This window comes from Dermacentor albipictus, chromosome 10, assembly GCF_038994185.2.
Source record: "Dermacentor albipictus isolate Rhodes 1998 colony chromosome 10, USDA_Dalb.pri_finalv2, whole genome shotgun sequence".
Lineage (NCBI taxonomy): Eukaryota > Metazoa > Arthropoda > Arachnida > Ixodida > Ixodidae > Dermacentor > Dermacentor albipictus.
In genome coordinates, this window is record NC_091830.1 from 78,269,765 (window position 1) to 78,291,211 (window position 21,447).

Consider the following 21,447-nt stretch of genomic DNA (forward strand, 5'->3'; position numbering starts at 1 on the left):
TTTGGGATCCCTATTTAAAGAAATATATCATGCAACTTGAACGCTGTTATGTTTATATTTGGCAAATATCGTAGACTTGATTCCCCATCCAACCTAATGCAATTAAACTGTATTTCTACGCTAGAAGCCCGCAGAAAATTTAGTCGCCTTTCATTTCTTTATAATTGTATGTTTGGTAACATAAAAATAGATCTGCCTGACAGTATAAAACCCTTCACAACACGACGCACACGCCATGGCCATGAATTTGCACTAACCCCAATCGTTGCCCGATCAAAAGCTTTCAAATTCAGTTATTTTCCAAGAACTGTGGAAGAATGGAATCCTTTGCCGTCTGATATTTTTGGTTCCAATAATTTTCTCGCTGAGTTGGAGTGTTACCTTCTCTCTTAAGCTTTATTTTTTTTTCTTTTTACTTTTCTTCTTTCTTGCTTGCTTTTTTGTTGTCTGTTGCTTTGCACATTCATGTTGGATGTAACACACACCTGCTTGGGCCACCACATTGGCCTGCAGTATTTTGAAATAAATAAAATAAAAATGTCGAGCGTCGAAGTAGGTAGTGCGAGCGGCTGCGCCCTAAACGGTAGTTGCGAGGTGCTTCGGGAGGTGGGGAAAGTGAGCGTGGATGAAGCCGGCGTTGGTAGGGACTAGGAGGAAGCAACGGTTCTGTCGCATAAACATCGTAGCCATGGTGTTCATCCTGTGGTCTTCTTCGACATGGTGGCGTCAAGGCGGTAACAAAGGGCTAGGACGTCTTCGATATAAGAGGCGTATTTTCGCCAGGAAGTTGCATGTATCCGTCAAGCTTTTTCTTGGAGACCTGAGAGCGGACGCTGGGGGCGTTAAAAATATGCCGAAGCTGGTGTTTCAATGCCGCGAAGTCAGAGAGGGTGCTTTTGTGGTTAAGAAACGAAGTTCTAGCAACGTCAGTGAGGTAGAATGCTACGTTGCGAAGCGTGCGGATATCACCCGACCAGTTAGACTCACCCACGTGGTCATAATTTTCTAGCCAGTCATCAACGTTGTCACTACGAAGGCCAGCAAACATGGTGGGATCACGCTCCCGCGTCCTGACAGTCCATGAAGAAACGGCCGGTGGGGCGGAGACGGTGACGCCGGAGGCTCCTGGTGGATCTTTTTGATGCATGGTGGCGGAAATGCGGAGCAAGCGGCGACCTAGGTGAACCAAGCTCCAGGGAAAGTGGAAGTCGTACAGGACGAAGAGATCGAGAGCAGCCTCCACCAACAAGACAACTGTTAAACCTCGACACTTTATTTAGCAAGTCACGCGCTGAAGAAAATTACGCTTACCATGATGATGAATATACACAGATGAAGACGATGAAGGCGTAATATATTGCTCAATATACAAAAAAATATAACCAACAAGCCCGCAACTACATATTGTTCCTTCGCTCGGCTACCAACGCGACGTCACGAACAAACGAAAGTTCTGACCGTTGCCAGTCGTGTCGAACTCCGGCCCAGCGTGGCAAAGGACGTTGGCCTGCGTGGTTCGGACGCAGCGTGGACGTCTACCTCCGATGAGAGTGATGAGGTTGTAGTCTTCCGCAGAGACCTGCGTGGCGAAGGACGTGGTCTGGGCCACTCGGCCGTTGTGCCGCTGACGTGTCCAGGCGATTGCCTTCGTGGCACGGGACAGCAACCAGTTATGGCAGCGTGGGGTAGGACCGGGGCCGCGGAACATTGCCACGACGACGCAGTCGAAGCTCAGGAGCGGGAGTTGTCGCTGGTCAACTCACGAACGTTCCCTCTCCCGTCCGTGGTCACCGAAGCTGCGGCCTCCCGTCTCGAGAGCTCAGCTGGAGATGCTACTGTCTTGCTTCTCGACCACGTCAGCAATGCCCGCTCACCTCCTCCTGAGTCTCCTTTTTTTCTTAATTTCTTCGTTTCTCTTGCACTTCACATGCTTCACGTACTTCTCGCCTGCGGGTCCCTTCTCCCTTTCGTCGACCGGCGCCTTTGTCTTTTTCACATTATCATGCAGGTCTCGCCGGTGACCCATGACATAGGCAGCCCATTTCAAGAGCTTCTTGCTCAAAAAACTGCTGATAGCAGACTTGTCAGGCCAGGTTATAAATGAATGATCAACATGCCACTCCATATGTCCACTGTCTATACATCACCTCACGGCACCAAACGATTAATCTCTTCATTGGCCTTAAACACAACTCTCTGCACAGCAAAATACACTTGACACTGCTTGTTGTCTTCTGAATTAACGTCTGAACATAAGTAACTCTACTCAAATGTCTGCACCCACGTTCTTTATGTCTTTAATATATTCTACATGAAAACAGTACTCTTGCAAAGCACTGCTCCACCTTAATACTTTTGCGTTTGTTAACTTAGGCCTACTGAAGAATTCCAACGGCTGGTGGTCTCTTTGTATACTGAAACAGTGGCCAAACTTATCAATATGGAACCTTTTGATAGCCCATACCAATGCCAGGCATTCTTCCTCCACTGTAGAATAAATAACTTCTCTCCGCATCATTGAATTTCCTGCTGGCCTCAAATACTGGATGTAAAACCCCGTTCTTTTCTTGCAAAAGCACCACTCCCAACGCCTTGTCGGACGCAACAGTACGCAAGATGAACTCATCCTTCATATTTGGCGCTAACATCGCTGTCGGCTCCGCCAGTTTTTCCTTTAGTGTTCCGAAGGCTTTACTGTGTGATGAGGTCAATTTCATCACATAGCGCCTTTCTTCGTGAGTTCCACAAATGTCGCAGCTATATCGGCGTAATGAGGCATAAACTATCAAGAATCCCGTCAGCCCTAAGAACGATTGAACCACCTTCTTGGTTGCATTGCTTACCCGCGTCAGGTGGAGCAGCGCATACAGACATAATTATCTTCATAAGACTGCTAGCTTCCTATCCTAGAAATTCTTCCTTACGTGAGCAGCTTCAACGGCTGCTCATGTTCTTTGAATCGACGTCCGCTTACTATTGGCGCACGTACTGAAGGTCGCTGCTGTGCAACCATACAACACGCCTTTTTTCGATTACAGCGCTTGTCTTTGCAGTGGTGGGAATCGCAACCTTGCTCATCTTACGAACACATTTATCTTTGTGAATACGTCTTTTTCGTAAGCATTTTCTTACGGCAAATTGGTTCGTAAGATTGCTTAGCGAATTGCGCCCGTTTCTTATGGCACAGGACACCGTTTTAGCGTTTCGTAGAAGCATCTACGAATTGTTTGGTGGTAATGGAGCTAGCACAGTTTCCTAAGTGTACCAGAGTGTTCGAAACATCACTACGGAGACTACGAAGGAGTCTCGCAGTGTCAAAACGGCCGTCCGTACTAAGTGAGTTAAGCATTGCAGTGATTGAAGCCGCGGCTTTCTTTTACCAGCAAGACTCTAGAAAAACTAAATATTTTCACTCCAGACGTGTTTTGGCAGCGCTCAATTAGGAGCTGCCATTGAATATATTTTCTTATTGGGTACTTCCATACGATTCAGTTCTGCGTGCTTCTAAATTTAAGATCGTGCATATCTGGAAACTGGTGAACAAGCGTGCAAAGAAATACGGAATCGACCGGGCCACTCTATTTATGATCGCGCGAGCTGCGACCCAGAATTATCGACAAACGGGTTCCGTTTCCCCAGTGAATTTTTTTTGTTGATGCCTCTTCGAACAAGTCAGACGTCAGGAAGCGCAAGCAGAACTATTTTTCAGAAACAGCACCGGCGCCATGGCCAGCTGTTTGGCCTCGTGCGAGTAATAGGAAGGCTGATGGGCAAATACGTAGAATTTAAATAGTTATTTAACGATTTTCCATGCTGTCGACATTACACTTCTTTTTTAGAAAGCAGAATGCAATGCTTTAGTTAGGAGTGCACATCGATTGGCCTCCGGTGGCTCTTTATAATATTAGGGAAAGAAAAGCTAGCTATTTTTTAACGAAACCGAAAAAAGCAGTCCGTATGTCTATAGTGTGGGCGAAATGCGCCGGGATCCACACTGAAGGATTCAAGTGGGGCTTATAAATTAATGGTGCCCAATATATATAACGGGAACGTTCAAACAGCTTCCCCCATCTTAGTAACAGTATAAATTTTGAAATCCAGGCTCTCGTTAACGGCAAGGGGCAAAACAATACGCAGAATTCATTTCACGATGGCTGTCGAAGGTAATACGTTTAGCATTAAGTCAATATAGCGACCCAACTTATTGCCCCCGTCAAGCCAATTATGAGTGAGGCGTGTACCACAGTGGTGCTCCTCTTTCGCGCTTCACTGAGACCACTCGGCGCCATTTATTGCCGCAGCCGTGAAACCTGCGTGTAGCGTTCGAAATACAGGGCGCGCTGGTGCTTGTGAACGGCTAGAAATGCGCCCTGAGGACATAGGACTCCTCTTTCGAGAGTACTTCCGGACACGCCACGCCATCTAGTAGCACTGCTGAGAAGTCCGCACATAGCCTCTAAGATTGTTCCAACACTTGCCGCACTCAGAGTGCGATATACCGAGTGACCCGAATTGGCGAGAGGTTTATTGAAGATGTGTACATGCTCAGTGTATTCGTGGCGCAGCCCGCCAGAGCATTGGTGTGAAATATGCTTGTTGAAAAGCGGCCGATACCCGATGCATTTGTTGCGAAGCCTGCTAAAGCATCGGGTTGCTCTCCTCGAAGAGCCCTTGTGATCTGGGTAAGATTACGATGAGCACTGGAGAAATTTAAAGGATATTTCTTCTTTGCGGAGTGGCACAGACCTAGTGACCCATGATGGCGTTAACTCTTTCCTTATGGACCTGTCGAAATTTATCAATTTGATTTACAGTTTTTCGCAGACGTTGTTAAACATTTTCATACGAATTTTACTGTCAAAGCCATGCACGGTTTAAACTGACGGATTTTACTACTTGTTGGGCAGATTGAACAACTGTTGGCGAATTGGGCAGTCTGGAAAAATAAAACTTCGACTGCGGGTATCGGCGAATATAGCTTCCAGTGCTCCTAGTACATGCTCAATAAAGCGACACAAAATTTTCCGTTTGTCACCTTGGCAACATAATTTTTTTAATGACAGCAGAAGTGAAAACTCAGAAGCTTCTGTAGGGTTCCCTAATTTTTTGGTCAGGCGTCTAAGTTGTTTTAACAATGTCTCAAACAGTGGTAGATGCTCTTGATTACGTGTTAGTTGGATAACTGTGTTGAACTAATATCAAGCGCCACTTTATTCTGCCCACCATCGGTTGCTATTACACGTCTGTGTTTCGGCAGCGCATGTTTTCACTCACACAAGAGCACGCAGTGAGACCGACCTTCAACCGAACCTTCAGTACCAGTCTAACCTCTTACAGTTTGAACACCGCTTGTGAAAGTGCCCTTTTTTATAGCCGCATAATCTTATGCAACGCTCCACATTGCTATACAGTAGTGGGCAGGAACTGAACAAAGCATGTATATGCTCATCCCCAGTTGAACGCGCAATAGACCGCCTTGCTTCCACAGAAAAACTGATTGACTTCAGTAATCAAGCAAGAGCATGCTTCTGTCTGCTCCCTGGCCCGACAACCAATGCTTTGCGAGCCTAAAGAACGCATTCCTTTACTTAGCTGGTGGTAGCTGGTAGAAAATCGCGGTGGCGTGCCTCGGAAGGTTAAAAATGACACCAAAACGGATCGTCAGCAAAGAAGAGTTAGCAAGGCGATGTCGTATACGTGCCGAAATAGCTCGATAACGTTACATGGCCGCGCAAAAAGTTTTGTTCTACGCAAAAAAAAAGAAAACCGGTCCTCGCCGGCAGGTGCGAGTAACCAGTGCCTGAGCGATATGCCGCAGCCATCTGTTATTCCTTTCGGAACAGGGCAGCCTGCGGCTGTTCAGAGAAAAGTCCAGTTTTTTTCGGCATATTACTAACATCCTTAAAGCATACACGTAAATTTCACGCAATAAGTTTTCGTGGTTTCGTGACGTCGCATGACAAACAGGTGACGCGCGTGCAGCCTGAAGCCTTTTGGTTAATAGCCCAGGGTTAATGGCGAAAATGCATCGAATCAGAAATAATAATTTTTCTGTTGTTTGATCGAATCATGCATGATCAATGTGTACGCATCATGTCAGATTGGGCGCTATCGCGGTTTTCGGGACGTCGCATCACAGATGGGCCAAGTGGTAGTGGGCACAAAATGTTTTTGTCCAATCGCTGACGGCTGATTGCAGAATCCGAATAGAATTGTTTGCAACAAGTTTACGTTATAGCGCCTATGTATGAAGCATTCATTTTTTTGTAGCGAAGACAATAAACTCATCAAAGTTGCCTGAAAAGCCTCATACAATTGAACTATAGGTGGTATATTATTTTCGCCCAGCGTACTATTTTCAACCCCACAGAAATGCGATACAAACAACGGGTGCAGGTAAGTAAGCCTTGTTTTGTGCAGCTTACATAGACGGCGGTCGTTATCAGTCGATATGAAAGCTCGGCGTGCGTCATTTATTTCAAATTTTGGACGTCATCGCAACTTCGCTGCGACAGGAAAACAAGCATGGATTGTTTGTCGACAAAGCGAAAATCGTTTGTAGGCGACCTCCAATGTTGACCTACAAAGGACCAGAACTGAAACTTCCGAAATACTAACTGTCTATACTTCACTTTGCTAGGGAGAGAAAACACTCTGCTCAATATATTGATCCGTTTATTTTCTACTTAATTGCTTTTTCTTTCTGCGCGCAATAACATCCTTTTGCCGAAAGGACTGCGCAGGAAGTAAAGGTTTATCCCGAGCGCTTCTTGTATGTTTTTGTTTTTTCAGCTGATTTATGAATGCGGGTGGTGCGACATTCACGATGCTTCCCAACGAGCGATGGGTAGAAAAATGCAGGCAGGTACACCGTGGGCTATCTTATACCGTTGAAGCGCATTGCAAAATGAAAGTTAAACGATCAAATAAAAATAATGTGTATAATAAAAGGTAACGAGAAGCTCACATAGAACAACATTAATGCGGGGTGTGCATTAAGGTAAAGCGATTCCGAATAACACTTGTGATAGAAAAAAAAATACTTACAAAATTGGAACAGAAGCTTCCCACTGGGGAATTGTTACATAGTGCTACTCATTCTCTGCAGTCATTACTTGTTGAGCTTGTGTTGTACCCTTGAAACCAAGACTGCCGTATCCTAAGAGATAAGCAACTCCATTTGATACCACGCCCGTTATGAAGATGTCCTCAACAAACGCGTCCCGTGTCACAGATAATAAGGTGTCGGCGGCGGCAGCGTTGCCATGAGAGTAAAATCATCCCGAACCACGCATTCTGACACAAGCAGGCCCTCCGCATGGCGCATAGGCTTTAGTGAGCTAATTGAATTTCTCGAAGTGAATTGCGTCAGAAAGTTAGTAAACTACGACTTAAACACTATGTACATCGATGGGAGCGTCGGATTACAATTTGAACATACGAGAAAAATTAACTCTGTTAGCTGGAAACTAAAACAGAAATCTGTCTTCCAGATGCTGTTTGAGCCTTGGGGAGGCTGTACACCACCTTCGAGATCGGCCCACGCAAGTGGGTTCGTTTCTACCAGAAAGCTCGTTTTCGTGCATAACGTTCGCAACCAGAGTTTCCAGAAAACATTGCGGTTACATAAGCTGCAGTTGTCGCGAAACGTACGAAGCAGTCAGGGATCTTTGAATGCTACCGCGTTCTTCACTTAAATGCCAATATTACGCCTCTTGCATTCTTTTTACCGTGATTCTTGTGTTTAGTGGGGTAAACAAGTGCTATTGTAGTGCCATTTTTTCGCGCATAATTCGCCCGGTGACGCACTTGCCTGCGTTAGAACGCGTTCTCTTCGAATGATTCTCTCTATTGTTGCACACAGGTGTCTTCGTGCTAGCGTTTTCCGGGCGTAACCTGGCAAGCAAGCTCGCGCCTGCGTTACAACATCGCCTCCGCAAGGGCTGAATTGCGTATAAATTCTCTCGCCGGATTCTGATGTCAAAGGCAAGGCGCTCCAGAGTCTCGGGGTCCCCGCACCACTTGCCTACAAGAGGTGCGGGGACCCCGAGACTCTGGAGCACCTTATCTGTGCCTGCCCATGCTTGGCGCAGGAACGCTCCATAGTGATCAACATCTACTGGCGCCACGGCCCTCCAGCGGCCACAGAGACTGACCTGCTGTTCCCGGTGTGTCCCCGGTTCCCTACGCTGCGAAGGCTGCTGGAGTTTATCAATTCCACGGGAATACACACCCTGTAAGCGCCCGCTACAACGCTGGTCACTTTACTGAGGCGTGCCATCTGTCGCGCATACACTGTAAAAAATTTCCGTAATTTTACGGGGGATTTCTGTCATTATACGGAGAACTGCAGATAAAAATACGGAAAGTATGTCATATTTCAAAAATACGGCAAAATCTGCCGTTAATATACGGAAAGTGCTCTCCGTATTCAGCTTTACGGACATTTTCACTGTAATCATATAACGGCTATACACTGTTTTGGACGAAACAGAGAGAATTCCGTATTTTTGTTATGAGAACATCCGTATATTGTGAGAAAATTTAAGCTGTCTGAATGAGCGCTCGTACTCATAAAGTTTCAGCTAACAATACTTTATTGAACACGCAAACTGTACGCATTATGAAGTTGCGTACAAAATGTGAGAGCTAGCCTTCTACCAAAAGCTGCAATAACAGATCGTATAAATATATATACGCATCTTCTATTCCGGTCGCAGTTTGCCGCGCATATGGGCTTAGTAACGCTGATCATATGCGCAAATATATGCGTGTTCTCGCAATGTTCTCAAATTAAGCGCTTTGTAGTTAATAACGCAGCATATATGTTTAAGTGAATGAAGAGCCGGGGACATACGTGCATACGTAAACAAGCTTGCGGCACTCAGGTGCTGGTGCACTGGGAATGACATTGGTGCTCTATACGCCAAAAATTGTGCGCAGTCTAAATCAGTACCGAAACGCAGGGAGTGGTATAATGACCGTAACTGCGTTTACATTTGGCAATAAATGGTCTCGAAGGGGACTGGCGGCCTGTAGATCCAAGTACAAAGGTCGGAGGAAATTTTCGACTGCGGCAAGCAATTAACCCAAGTGTCAAAGGGCACTGCTGAACTGCAATGTAGTTGGTTGAACTCATTCCCATGATATTTACAAAATATCTCGTCTCCTACAATAACTGCCCATTCATTGAGACAAATCGATTACGCATAATCTTCACTGTTCATGTGTTAATTCTTGCGGTAAGATGTAATCGCAAACATTTGGCGCTTCATCTTGAAACAAGACCGGTAAGCGCGCTCGTTCTTGTACGGTAGAATAAAGAACGCGAACATGCACCGACATGTATGTAAACTACTGGAAGGTGACTGAAGATGAAGGACCTATTACCGTGCTAGTACTGTGTATACTGTCAAAAAGAAGAAAAAAAATATTTCGGAAAGAAAGAATGCCCAGTGTCGAGATGTAACGATTCAAGCGTTATTTCTTTTTGACCTAGAATGCAACACCATTAGTTCCACGTGCTTTATGCATGGGTAATGTTATGACACAACTCATTATTTACCCGTTCATTACATGCACCAACCCGCCCAAATTATCACTGTACTCGAGCTTATGGACGCATCGCAGTGCACTGCTTTGCACTTCATTGTAGCACAGGGGTTTGCTATCGCCAGTAGCGAATGCTTTGGTTGACCTCCCTGCCTTTCTGCCTTTTAAATTCTCTCTTCCTTTGTATAAAACGCACTAACTTGTGGGAGAGAAAGCGTTCTCCTCTTTTAGAATTCAATTAATTGTCAAGCAATTATATTGCAGTTCCAGTAACTAGAGCACAAATGCGAAAACGAAACCGATTCTGTTCGGTTCTCCGCGCTCAGAGTACGGCACCAGGGGGCAGCGCGCGCTGCGCGTCGGTTAGCAGTGGCAGACGGAGATGCACATGTGTAGTCAGCCGGCATTTTTCGAGTCGTGTTGTAAATGTTGTTAATTCGCCGTAAATATCTCTTGATTTGTACTCAAGGGTGGAGCAAGACCCCAAGGAAGAGAGATTGACGCATCGGGAGCGAAGAACAGAAACGATGGATGGTTACGCTGCTTGGGACTCGGCACGTTCGAATTGGCAAAGTTCCGAATTTGTTGCTGTGTTGTGTACGCTTGTGCGCTCGTTATTTGCCGTCATCGCGCGGAGATATTTGCGCTGGATGTCTTTCACTTCGTGTACAAAACTTTGCTCGCTGCGGCATCGAAGAAGTTGTCCTGTGTTTGGGTGCACGTATGCGCTTGGACACGGATAGCCTGCTTGCTCTCAACGGGTGTTCAACAGTCTACGCGCGCTCGTAACTTGCTCATGAGGTAAGCCCATTTTAATCTTATTTGGTTTGCATAACGTAGGTGTTAAAATGATGTGTGGTAAGCCGGTGTCGCGAACAGAAATATTGTTTCAAAAGACCACTATGCAACGTCTTAGGGCAAAAATCACGCATAAATGGGGAAAGGGATCAACCTATCTTTTCAGATCGATTCCAGTCGTAGCGCGTTTGGCTCGATCGCAATTTCCGTGAGGTACTTCTAACCTTTTGTTCACTCGCGTTAAAAGCGTAGAATAAAACTGAGTTCAGTTGAGCTCTTGTATTGACGCTTGTATTGGCTTGAGGGCATACTGTATCCGATACAAGAACTTCTGTTAAAATACGGAAATAAACGTTCGAGGCAATAGCAGTCGCTCACTACCTGTGATCGTTACTTTCTTGCTTGGGTGCACGTTTTAATTGTGACCAGAAAAAAACGTCTTGCTGCACCGTTTGCGGTGCAGTAAGACGTGTTCCTTCGAATGATGTCTGGGCAGTCAAGGCATTCGTGCCACTAAGCAAGCAGTAAACGGGGTATCAGTGCGAAAAAATTTGGACATACAAGAGAAGCGAATGGTATCATCATAGACTCTTTTATTTGACGAATAATTCAGTTGTATTACTAAAGCGGAGAGAGGATATGCATGAAAGTCAGATTGTATTGATACTCAGCAAAAACAAGGTACCTTATCATTACTAATCAATCCTTTTCTTTTACTGAAAGGCAAGTTGCTGTTGTGCTGGAGCTGAGAAGAGGTCTGCTGCCTGCAATGGGTCCATCTCTCTCAAGTTATTGCAGTATTATAGCTCTCAAGGTGAGTGGATTTTTTTTTCTCATAGCTATTTGCCACCTGAATCATGACCGTTTACTTAGCTGTGTAGGTGATCACTGTTAGTGACATTGGAGTGCTGGTGCACCAGCACTCCTTTATGATTGCAACGCATATGACAGAGTGCAGCTGTGGCAGTATGCAAAGGTGTTAATCTATAAGCCAAATTAGGTTCTTTGAGGTAATATGTTAATATATTGATGACATTGGATTGTGGTCTAGCAGGCAAAAATGCTAAACAAAAAGAAATTTTAATTTGCACTTGGTAAGATGTGCAAGCAATTCAGGCTGTTGTACATGAAATGGGACATTTGTAGATGTCTTCTACAGTGCTGCAGTCCTGAATTGCTTCAGAGTTGAGTGATACCACTATAATTTCTCTGTAGAGCATGCAGCACAGTTTAGCATTGGGGGAGGCTGGCATCAACAGGCGTCTACTTACTGTGAAGTTCAAATGAGGTGTTACTGTTAGGGTGACTATATATAATTTATGGTTTAATTCTAGTCTTGTGTCAGGCAGACATAGTTTACCCACTTGGTTAAACAATAGAGATGTAATATCTATGTATACAAGTATTACCCATTCATTTATGCCATTTAGACAATGGCAGAAATGCGTGGGTAATACTTGTGTACATAGACAATACATCACTATTGTTTAACCAAGCGGTGCCCCTGCATGCTAAATTTTACAGGGCTATTATTAAGTAATGTCAGCTTTTGTTGTAACATTAAGGCACCTTTTATATTATTACAGATTACCACCATTGTGCACCATCATAGTGTCATATTTACACTAAATGTATTTGACTTTGCTATAAAACCTTGCACAGCGGTGCATCATGAAATTTTTTTTATAGTTTCTGGCCTCAGAATGCACTTCACGTTATATTCTTGTTTGCAACAAGACTATAATGCAGGTTTCTCTCCTTATGTGTTGTGGCACTTCAAACTGCGGCGAGCTAAACCACTGGGCAGCAATACTGGATACGCTACTGCGTCTGGAGCTGTCTTCAAACACACACAAGGAATACATCATTGCTTTTTTAGCACAAAACAACGGACACAAGAAAAACGACAGAACAAGGCGCTACTCTCAACTGACATCACTTTATTGCGTCCCTCCTTTGTAGACAGCAGAATGTAGAAGAACATTTGCTGTGAACATCATGTGCAGGAACCACCAACATCTGATCAAAAAAGCACACTCATGCGACAGAATAAAAAAAAAAACATATTGAGCACTTTACAAGGTTAAAGAAAGCACACTAATGCACTGTGACCCCAATGACTGTATGAAGAAAACTTCCGATAACTCTCTGGCGGTGGTATCACGGCTCTTTTTTCAAAATCGTAGCATCACGAAACATTGCGAACCTAAGCGATCCATACCAACAGGCACAGGTTCCCATTCGGCTCAACATTGTAAAATATGGAAGTGCAAAGCCATGTTTCGTGATACTACGATTTTGAAAAAGTGCTGTGATACCACCGCCTGAGAGTTATCGGAAGCTTTCTTCATACAGTCATTGGGGCCACAGTGCATTAGTGTGCCTTCTTTAACCTTGTGCAGTGCTCAATATGGTTTTTTGGATCCCGTCGCATGAGTACGCTCTTGTGATTGGTTGTTGGTGGTCTCTGCACATGGTGCTCACTGCGGATGTTCTTCTAGATTCTACTATTTATAAAGGAGCGACGCAATAAAGTGATGTCAGTTGAGTGTAGCGCCTTGTGCTGGTCGTCTTTCTTGTGTCCATTGTTTTGCGCTTAACAAAGTATTTATGGATTCACACCAACTAGCCCGCCAACACATTGTGTTGCGGGCACTTCTGAAGTACTGTCTGTCCAATAACCTTGGTGGCATGGAAGCGCGGTCCACTTCTATGCGTTGCTTTCTGTTTCATTGTGGCATCACATCACATTATAATCATAATGTGTATGTACTTTTTCCAAGAGACCCATATTCCTATCCTTGTGTTATATTTGCTGTCGCATTATTTATGTGCAAATGACCAGTGCTCCAAGCTCCATTTTATCGCAAAGTAAACTACTGGTACCTAAACAGTTCTGTATATCAGAAAACCAAAGCTGAACTGCCGAACAGTACCAAGCGGCAGCCTTAGTGCAGTGTCAAGTAGTCAGATTTTATTGGTCATGCAGAGGTACACAGGAGAGCTCTTTATTACTTGCTGAATAATTAAGCTGTGTGAAAACTAAGTATTTATGTAGCTTCAACCACATGCTATTGGTCATTGCTCCTGCCCTCATCAAATGTAGAAGATTATCACGGCATTTCCTATTCTCTTTTTCCTTAATACAGTGGGATTACTGCATGCGTAAGTAGGAAACGGATCACATAGGCAATCAAAAGCCAACATTGTGTAAACTTGGAACATTGATTGTACAGTTTGATGACCCAGAATAAGTAGAAATACACCATAAATGATTGACAATTAACTTTTACTTGACACAGGGCTAAAGCATACAGTAAGCATACTGTATGCTCATACGGTGTCACATCAATTTAAATTTTAGTGTAGCTTTACAGTGTACGCTTCTATTGTTGCATTCTGTCAGAGGAATGGTAATGTTTCGCGTGTATAGCAACTAGACTGTCTATATACAGAAGTAAAAATGTGTGAACTGTATTTTTTAATGATTTGATAGAATGTGTAGCACAATAAAGCCATACAATCAACGCACAGTGATGTGACTTTCTCTGCACATGTTGCAGGTTCAAAAAAAGTATGGTGGAAGCTGTTGCCAAGGTTCCGACCAGAAAAGACAGCCAGTATAAAAGGGTCCACGCCACTGATCTCTACTACAGGGGATGAACAGCACATCGAGCGCCCTCGACTGAAGCCGGCCTTGTCCCGGAAGTTGGTGCTTGACAACTTTGCGGCAGCACTTTGTTGCACGGGTGTGTAGCATTTCTTCCCCTAACATGCCTGCCTGATGTGCCATAAACTACCCAAGCAGTGTTTCGAGGTGTCCAGAATTTTTCCATTGCAGTGTCTACAGTGTCGCTAACATAAGTGGTGTGCAATGGAAACACTGGTAAATCAGAAAAAACTTGATGTAAGAGAACACTATCGTATACGGGTTCAGATTGTCATAAAAGTGCTTACCAGACATGTAGAGACCTCCTAAAATGTGAAAAACCACAAAGAAAAGTTTTTCGGCAGCAATATTATCTGATCGCACGCACTAGTTAGTCCACCATATGCCCTGCTTCCAGGACAAGCGACTGCATGACATCGCATTTCCACTGGCTTCACCTGCATCCGGTGCAGTGTGCTGCATCCAGCGAAACATGTTAGAAATCAGTGGTGCACAGTGTTTTCTGTCCCCTTTCTCGACGCCTACTGAACACATGTTAAACTGTTTCCAAAGCAGACAAACAGAGGGAAAGGGTTCTGAACACATTGCATTTTAAAGTGGCTGGTACTGGGTAACGCAAGGACTGTGGCATAGTAGATTTGCACCAGGCAACCTGGGTGCCCAAAAAGGCTGCTGTTTACTTGCAAATGGCCAACACATTGTGAGCATGTTGAAGTTCTTTTTTTATTCTCATCGCTTATTTAGCTAACGGAGACAGCTTTCACAACTGAAGAAGCCTTGGAAGCATGAAACACTTCACAAAACCAGCTTCAATATATCGTGTCTGCATCACAATTTCATGGCTGCATGAGTGAACCCTCTGGTTAACATGTAAGAGAGTTCATGATGTTTGCCATGCATTATCCACTTTATTTACAGGTCAACCCTATCTTGAGATTTAAGCTGATGTTGTGTTTAGAGAAATTATGGCCGAGAGCCAGCTTTTGAGAATACAGATTGAGCTTGACAGATTACACGCCAGAACAAGTCGTTGAGGATTTCAGATCAAGAATCTTCAAAGGCCAGTTCATTTAGTGGTGTTAATATTCTGCTCGAAGTTGTTGATTGTTACGTTCATATGGTGCCCAAGCATTGCGGTAACAACTTCACTTGGAGTACATAGCAAGGGTGTATTCGATGTAAGCTGCTGGCTTTTTTTCTGTGTTTTCAAAAACTGGTTTCTTGTTCAGTTTAAATTTTCAAATTTTGCATTGTTTATTAGGTGTTGTGTCTTGTTTCCTTTTCCTGCAGCTTCTTAGTTAAACATCTGAATAGTGAACACAACTTGACCTTTTGCTTGATTGCCTAGATTACATGCCCTCGATGCAAAACAATTTCACTTCAAAACTGCTTGTACCATACTGAAAGAATTACTTGAAGCAGCCATAGCCACCAATAACACGCAAGAGATGATTATGAAAATTTTAATATTGTTTTTTGATCTACAGGGTGTCTTAACTATCATGCACCAAGATTTAGAAATATGTAAATGCGATGTAACTAGACAAAATGAAGGTAATGTTTGCCATCGCCTGGAGATACTCTGATTATATTGTGCATTCTGCCTAATTACATAATTCTTAATTAGTTATAAATATCTCAAATAATTAAATGAAATGTGTCAATGAAAAGTTGTAGAGCAATATGAAAGCCTCCTGATACACTTTTTTGTTACTGTTACTCATTGTGTGCTACATAAAAGTGTTTTTCCAAGGAATAAGCCTGCGAATACACAAAAAGTGTCTTGAGTGGCCAGTCATGTGTCAGTTTTGTGGTGCAAAGCCACGAATACAACTTAAATGGGTTCTTTTAAGAAAAAGACTTAGCTCAGCAAATTATCTTTCTTTGTGCAGCCTGTGGAGACAAGGTTTCTTAGACATGGCCGTGGCCCTCAAGGAAGATGCCGAGGCCACAGGCAGTTCCTCCAGTGACCGTGAAAAGGTCCCCTGGGGCACAAGTCTGGTTTGGCACCCCCACCTTTCTCCTGCAGCTTTTCTGCCTACTTAGCTAACCAGGTAGGTCAATGATGGCAAAGGGAAAAAAGAATCAACAGCATCAAACGCAGAACTTGCTCAAGCTCAATGCATTTTTGGTGTGAAGTTTTTCCCTTATCATTTATCTAAAAACGGGTAATAAGTATATGATATGGTCTTCATACGGACACCTCTTTCCCACAGAGAATTAGCAGTAAAAAAAGCAGCTTATGAAGGCTTGAATATTAGCTATGATGATGTGGCATAGATACGATAATGATTATGAATGTTTCTAATGAAGGCAGTGGTAGTAGAGTGAATAATCAGAGTTTATATATAGATTGAAAGACATTTCGTTCCAATGCCAGAATTTTAAATCATCCCAAATAATTCTTGCATTTTATAGTCTTCATTGTATAGTTCTTGATGCTTGCTTCTTGCTGACATCATTCTTATGCTGCATAATTCACCTGTTATAAATTCCCTATTTCCCCCATTCAAGCAACTTTACATTCATCATAAGAAACCTCGTAGATGAGTTCCAGAAACTTGCTGATGAGATTAGGGGGCGGCGTGTACCCCAGGCTGAGATATGCATTCAAGAGCCTCATATCTTGCAAATGTTAGAAATACTCCTGCTAAGCAAGTTCTTGGTGTCATACAAGGTTACTTGCGAATACGAATTTGCCTAAATATAGAAAACAGTCAATATAAAACATGTCAAGCGATATCGCTGACGATACACACACATTCCAACTGAACTAAATACAAATAAATATAGCACCCAATGCAGAATCATTGGCATGATGCCATTCTTTCAGTGGAATAAAATCTGTCCTGCATTGTAAATCTGGAATCCTTTATAATCCAGACTACTAAATACTTATGAGGGTTGTAGCGTAAAATATGCATGTATTTATTCCTCGTTTCTTTACTTTAGGACCCAATAATGCCTTAACAGCAGTGAAAGAACTGAGATCACAGTACCTAATACTTTATATTGCTCCAGAAATCCGTTTCTCTGCCGATCGCAGCATTCGACACTAACAAGAAGGCACATAACACTTAGGGTGGTGCTATTCACTTTGATTGTTTGGGAACGAAACCCATAATGTACATGTTATGGCCCTACGTGTCATTACCTTTGAACAACAATAAGGTAGGGGGTTTGCATTTTGCAAAACTGCATGGAGGTTTTCACTGTGTGCAATTAAAATTAGGAACCTTCCCAGCTCATACTAAATGCATTCTCCAAAGCTTTAGGTTATACAGGTGCACTACTTTACACAGAACACACTCTTTTCCCTCGTCACGGCTCACACTCTTAGGCAGAGTTACACCCTTTGAAGTGCCCCTTCTTCCACACAACGATAATTGTCATCTGCCTTTATGCATTTTCTTTCTTTAACGCTGCGAGCCCTGTGCTTTCCAGTAACGAACGGCATGCGCGTTATCAGCATGATAGCATTCTCGACAACAAAGTAGCGGGCGTGGCGTCTTCAAGAAACGAAACGCATCAAGGCAAATAACGATTATTGTTGTGTGGCAGAAGGGGCACTCCAAAGGGTGTAACTTTGCCTAAGAGTGCAGGTGGTGATTCAGATTCTTCAAAGGTGTTTCATTGTACGGGATGGCACATCGCGCTTCACTTATTTGCAGAATATTGCATTCCAATTGTGTCATATGAGATAAATCCATTAAAGAGCTTTAGCTTGCCCTAAATTTATTACAGCTGTGTACTGGTAAACTGGCCGCAGCTTGCAGTGCTTGTGGAAAAATAATTGTAACTGCCATATTATATGTAACTGCTAGTGCACAGGCATCGGCAGCAGCAATGGTTAGGGTACACTTGTTTCTTCTATTCTGGGGTATGCATCCTCCACCAGAAAGTAGTTTTTTTCGTCTTCCTCTTCTACCATATTGGAATGTGAAATGAGGTGTAATTTGTAGGATATACTCTTGCATCAACTTCATGAGCATTTATTCTTGTCTGTGCCACACATCATTGTTGCTACCACTGTAAAAGCAGGGTGCCTGTTTACAGCACCCATAGGGAACAATCTGTGAATCTTTAACGAACAGTAAGGATAATGAATAATCGAATAATTTTTAGTAATTTTCAACAAATTTAGCACTCTTTGCTTTCCACTACGGTGTTTTTCAAACTCTAATATTGGCACAAGGTTTGAGTGCAGGATGTCATTTTGTGTGAAAGAGTACACTTGTGCGCATAACACCTCATCGTCAACATTCTGCTGCACAGAATGTCATTAGCTTTCGTATGCATTGGTCACTATCTCACAAACCGGTTGCTCCTTTGTTAGTTGGAATGTAGCATTTATGTAAAGCACATTTGATGTTCTAACAAAAAGCATTGTGCCCTCTTATCCCCTAATTCTCCTCACTTGATGCCTAGTGTTGTAATAGCATGGTTGACACCATGAGAGTCAGTGTGGTGAATAATTGTGTCTGGTCGAGTAGGGGGTGTACGTTAACTTAAGCAACTTTTCCAGATGACTTGAATCAGTATTGTGGAATGCTGTTTTTTTTTTCAATCACTGTTACCAAGTTTCACTTTGGTTGTGGCAACAAGTATAATGTAGTTCGCTAGCACTCCTGCCAACACATATAATATGCAGGCATCTGTGTTGAAAAAAAGACCAGCTAATGGTTTGCCAGGAGCTAAGGTCCATTTAGACCATTATATTTTGAACTTACACCGGTGGAAATAACTGGTGAATGAAAGCACACCCAGGAGAACTGAAGCAAGACTGCAAGTCGGCCTAGTTGGAACAAATTCATCTTGAAACTTATTGTGCGCAACAAACAGGGACGAAGAATAGAAGAAACACAAGGACGAGCGCTTAACATTGTGTTTCTTCTATTCTTCGTCCCTGTTTGTTGCGCACAATAAGTTTCAAGATGAGCAGGAGAACTGACCATAATATTTTCTTTCATTATAACACGGCTGAAGCTTTGAACTGCATTTGAACTGGCTTGTTTAAAAAATGACCCATTTCCTTGTTCAAGTAAGACAAAGGTTCCACAGGAAGACAGAAACTTGAAGCCGTCAACAGCAGCATGAATATAAACAGCACTCGACGTTTTGCAATCTTGCACCTGGTTATATTAGCCATCCAATTTTTTTCCACAGGCTGTTCTTTACTGTTTTATGATCATATCCAGTTTAATTTTAATGTCCCTATTTTTTAATATTTGGTTAATATGTATTTTCTTCATCGGCTTTCAACAAAATATATATTCATAATGTGCCTTCACTTACCATTTGCAGTGATCTTAACCAGATGCATCTTGATACAAAATTTATTTTCCTTAATTCTTCGTTTTCCTTTTCCAAAAGTGCAAACTGTTTATCTTGATACCTATTTTGTCTTCTGGGAATATTGGTTCTACTGGAATAATGACTGCATACATGTGTACATCGTTTTCTGTTTTGGTCACCCCTACTCTTGGCAAGTACTGACAGCATTGCTCATACCCGCTCCATCACAATCACCACTGCTAAGCACACCCTTCCTTCCTTTATTTTAACACTTTGACTTCTCTTGACCTATTATACGCACCAGTTACTTCTCCCCCAATGAGGCTAGGGGCCAGTGAGATATGCACAATCCCACAATACAGCCAAGGAAAACATTTGCTACCCTAATGACAAGCACCTATGTCGAAATGTTGGCTACAGCAACATCCCTTGTTCCAACAATGTTGATCTACTTACATGTCTTTCTAACACCGAAGTTACTGCTTTGTCGTGTTCTGTGATTAAACTTTTTTGCCGCTTTCTTTAGGATGGATATTCACGAATACTATTTGTTTCTCCTAACAGCAGCAAGTTTATCCTTGCAAGCGTTTGGAGTCAAGAACAACTTTCACCAGGAAGAAGTGCAAGACGAGTGATTGAAGAAAATAAAGTTGCTTCTGTGATCTAAGAACTTGAGGACTGAAATGTTGCACCTTTTTGTATATATACTATGCAGTGCATTCATATCACAAAGTGCAAAGTGTTTTATCTCTGCAGCCATGTCAGTGTGTTGGCAAGACAATTTTCTCAATGGTGACCTGCTGCTTTGACTATGAGCTGCCTTCATGACATTTGCATTAAAGGAGATGTACTATCGTGGACAAAAGTACCCTGGAAGTGCGAGCGTTGACCAAATTGCATTTCTGCTCAAGACCGCTGAAAACAGTGGGTCACGTATTCCGAACGCAGATGGTGGCACGGCTGATCCCAGCAAATAGCACACCAATGAAATTCGGTCGACTCTCGCACGTCCTGGGCAATTTTGTGCCCGATGGCACATTCTTCGAATGGATATGCTCTGCAAGATGAAATACGGGAAGCGCCTGTACTTTAACGGATATAGTACAGATTTAGTATACGGAGTCTTTCGTTTTCTGAATACGGCAAGCACCTGTTTTTTAACGGTTATAGCACAGATTCAGCATACGGTGTGTTCCGTTTTCTGAATACGAGAAGCACCGTACTTTAACGGTTATAGTACAGATTCAGAATACAGAGTCTTCCGTTTTCTAGATACAGAAGCACTCATATCTTGTATTACGGTCTCTTTTTTTACAGTTGTCCGTTCTACGGAAATGACCGTTCTTAATTTACGGAAGAGTGTTCGGTCACAAATTACCAGCAAATTTTCTGTAAAGTAAGGAAAATTTTTTTTACAGTGTAGTGGAGTATATTAGGCCACATCCTCCATCTTTCTCTATCATCTTTCACTTCCCATTCCCTCTCCCCTGACGACGATTCGCCGTGTTCTCTCAGGGGCTGCGGAATCAAGCGTCTTTCCTTTCGTTAGATCGCTATCACTATGATCACGTCACTATTCCTCGTCACTGACCAGTTTCTTATGGCACGGCATAGTCACAAAATTTTCATCTTGAAAGAATTGCAATCAATGAACTCATCCACAAATTATTATGTTATGGCCTATGATGCACCGCACGTCCCCCGTTATCGAGTGCGTTGGTCCCGCGTCGAGAAAATTCTAAGAATAGTCCGGGCCATAGAATTTCCTACATTAATTACTAGTGGGAACTCGGGCGCTGCGAGTGTGCCGCCACCATGGAAATGATGGTTAGTACATATATTTGTTCTTCATGCTTGTGGCTTCAGACATTCTGATGGCTTTGCTTAGCATGCTTTATCTGCATTTATTGTCATATACAATATTTCAAAGGAATCTGCACTTGTATGAATGCAGAAGGACCACTTTCAAAAAATGAAGCGCCAACGGTAATGGCACACAAAGAAGGAACAAAAGACAGGACAAGGCGCGACAGGAGAAGGACCCCACCACGAAATTTGTAAACCAGCAGTAAGTGAAGTTCATCACATTTTAAGAAATTCACCACTCTGCCAACGACATAGCGAAACCTAAG

The 21,447-nt window shown here is 43.1% G+C and overlaps 1 long non-coding RNA gene across 1 annotated transcript; it reads left to right on the forward strand.

Annotated features, from left to right (window-relative positions):
* The first annotated feature begins 10,219 nt into the window (after positions 1 to 10,219).
* On the forward strand, positions 10,220 to 16,051 carry LOC139050912 (uncharacterized). Its single transcript, XR_011509124.1, has 4 exons — positions 10,220 to 10,353; positions 11,074 to 11,164; positions 13,914 to 14,099; positions 15,913 to 16,051. It is a non-coding gene; the product is annotated as an uncharacterized lncRNA (long non-coding RNA).
* Positions 16,052 to 21,447: the final 5,396 nt, after the last annotated feature.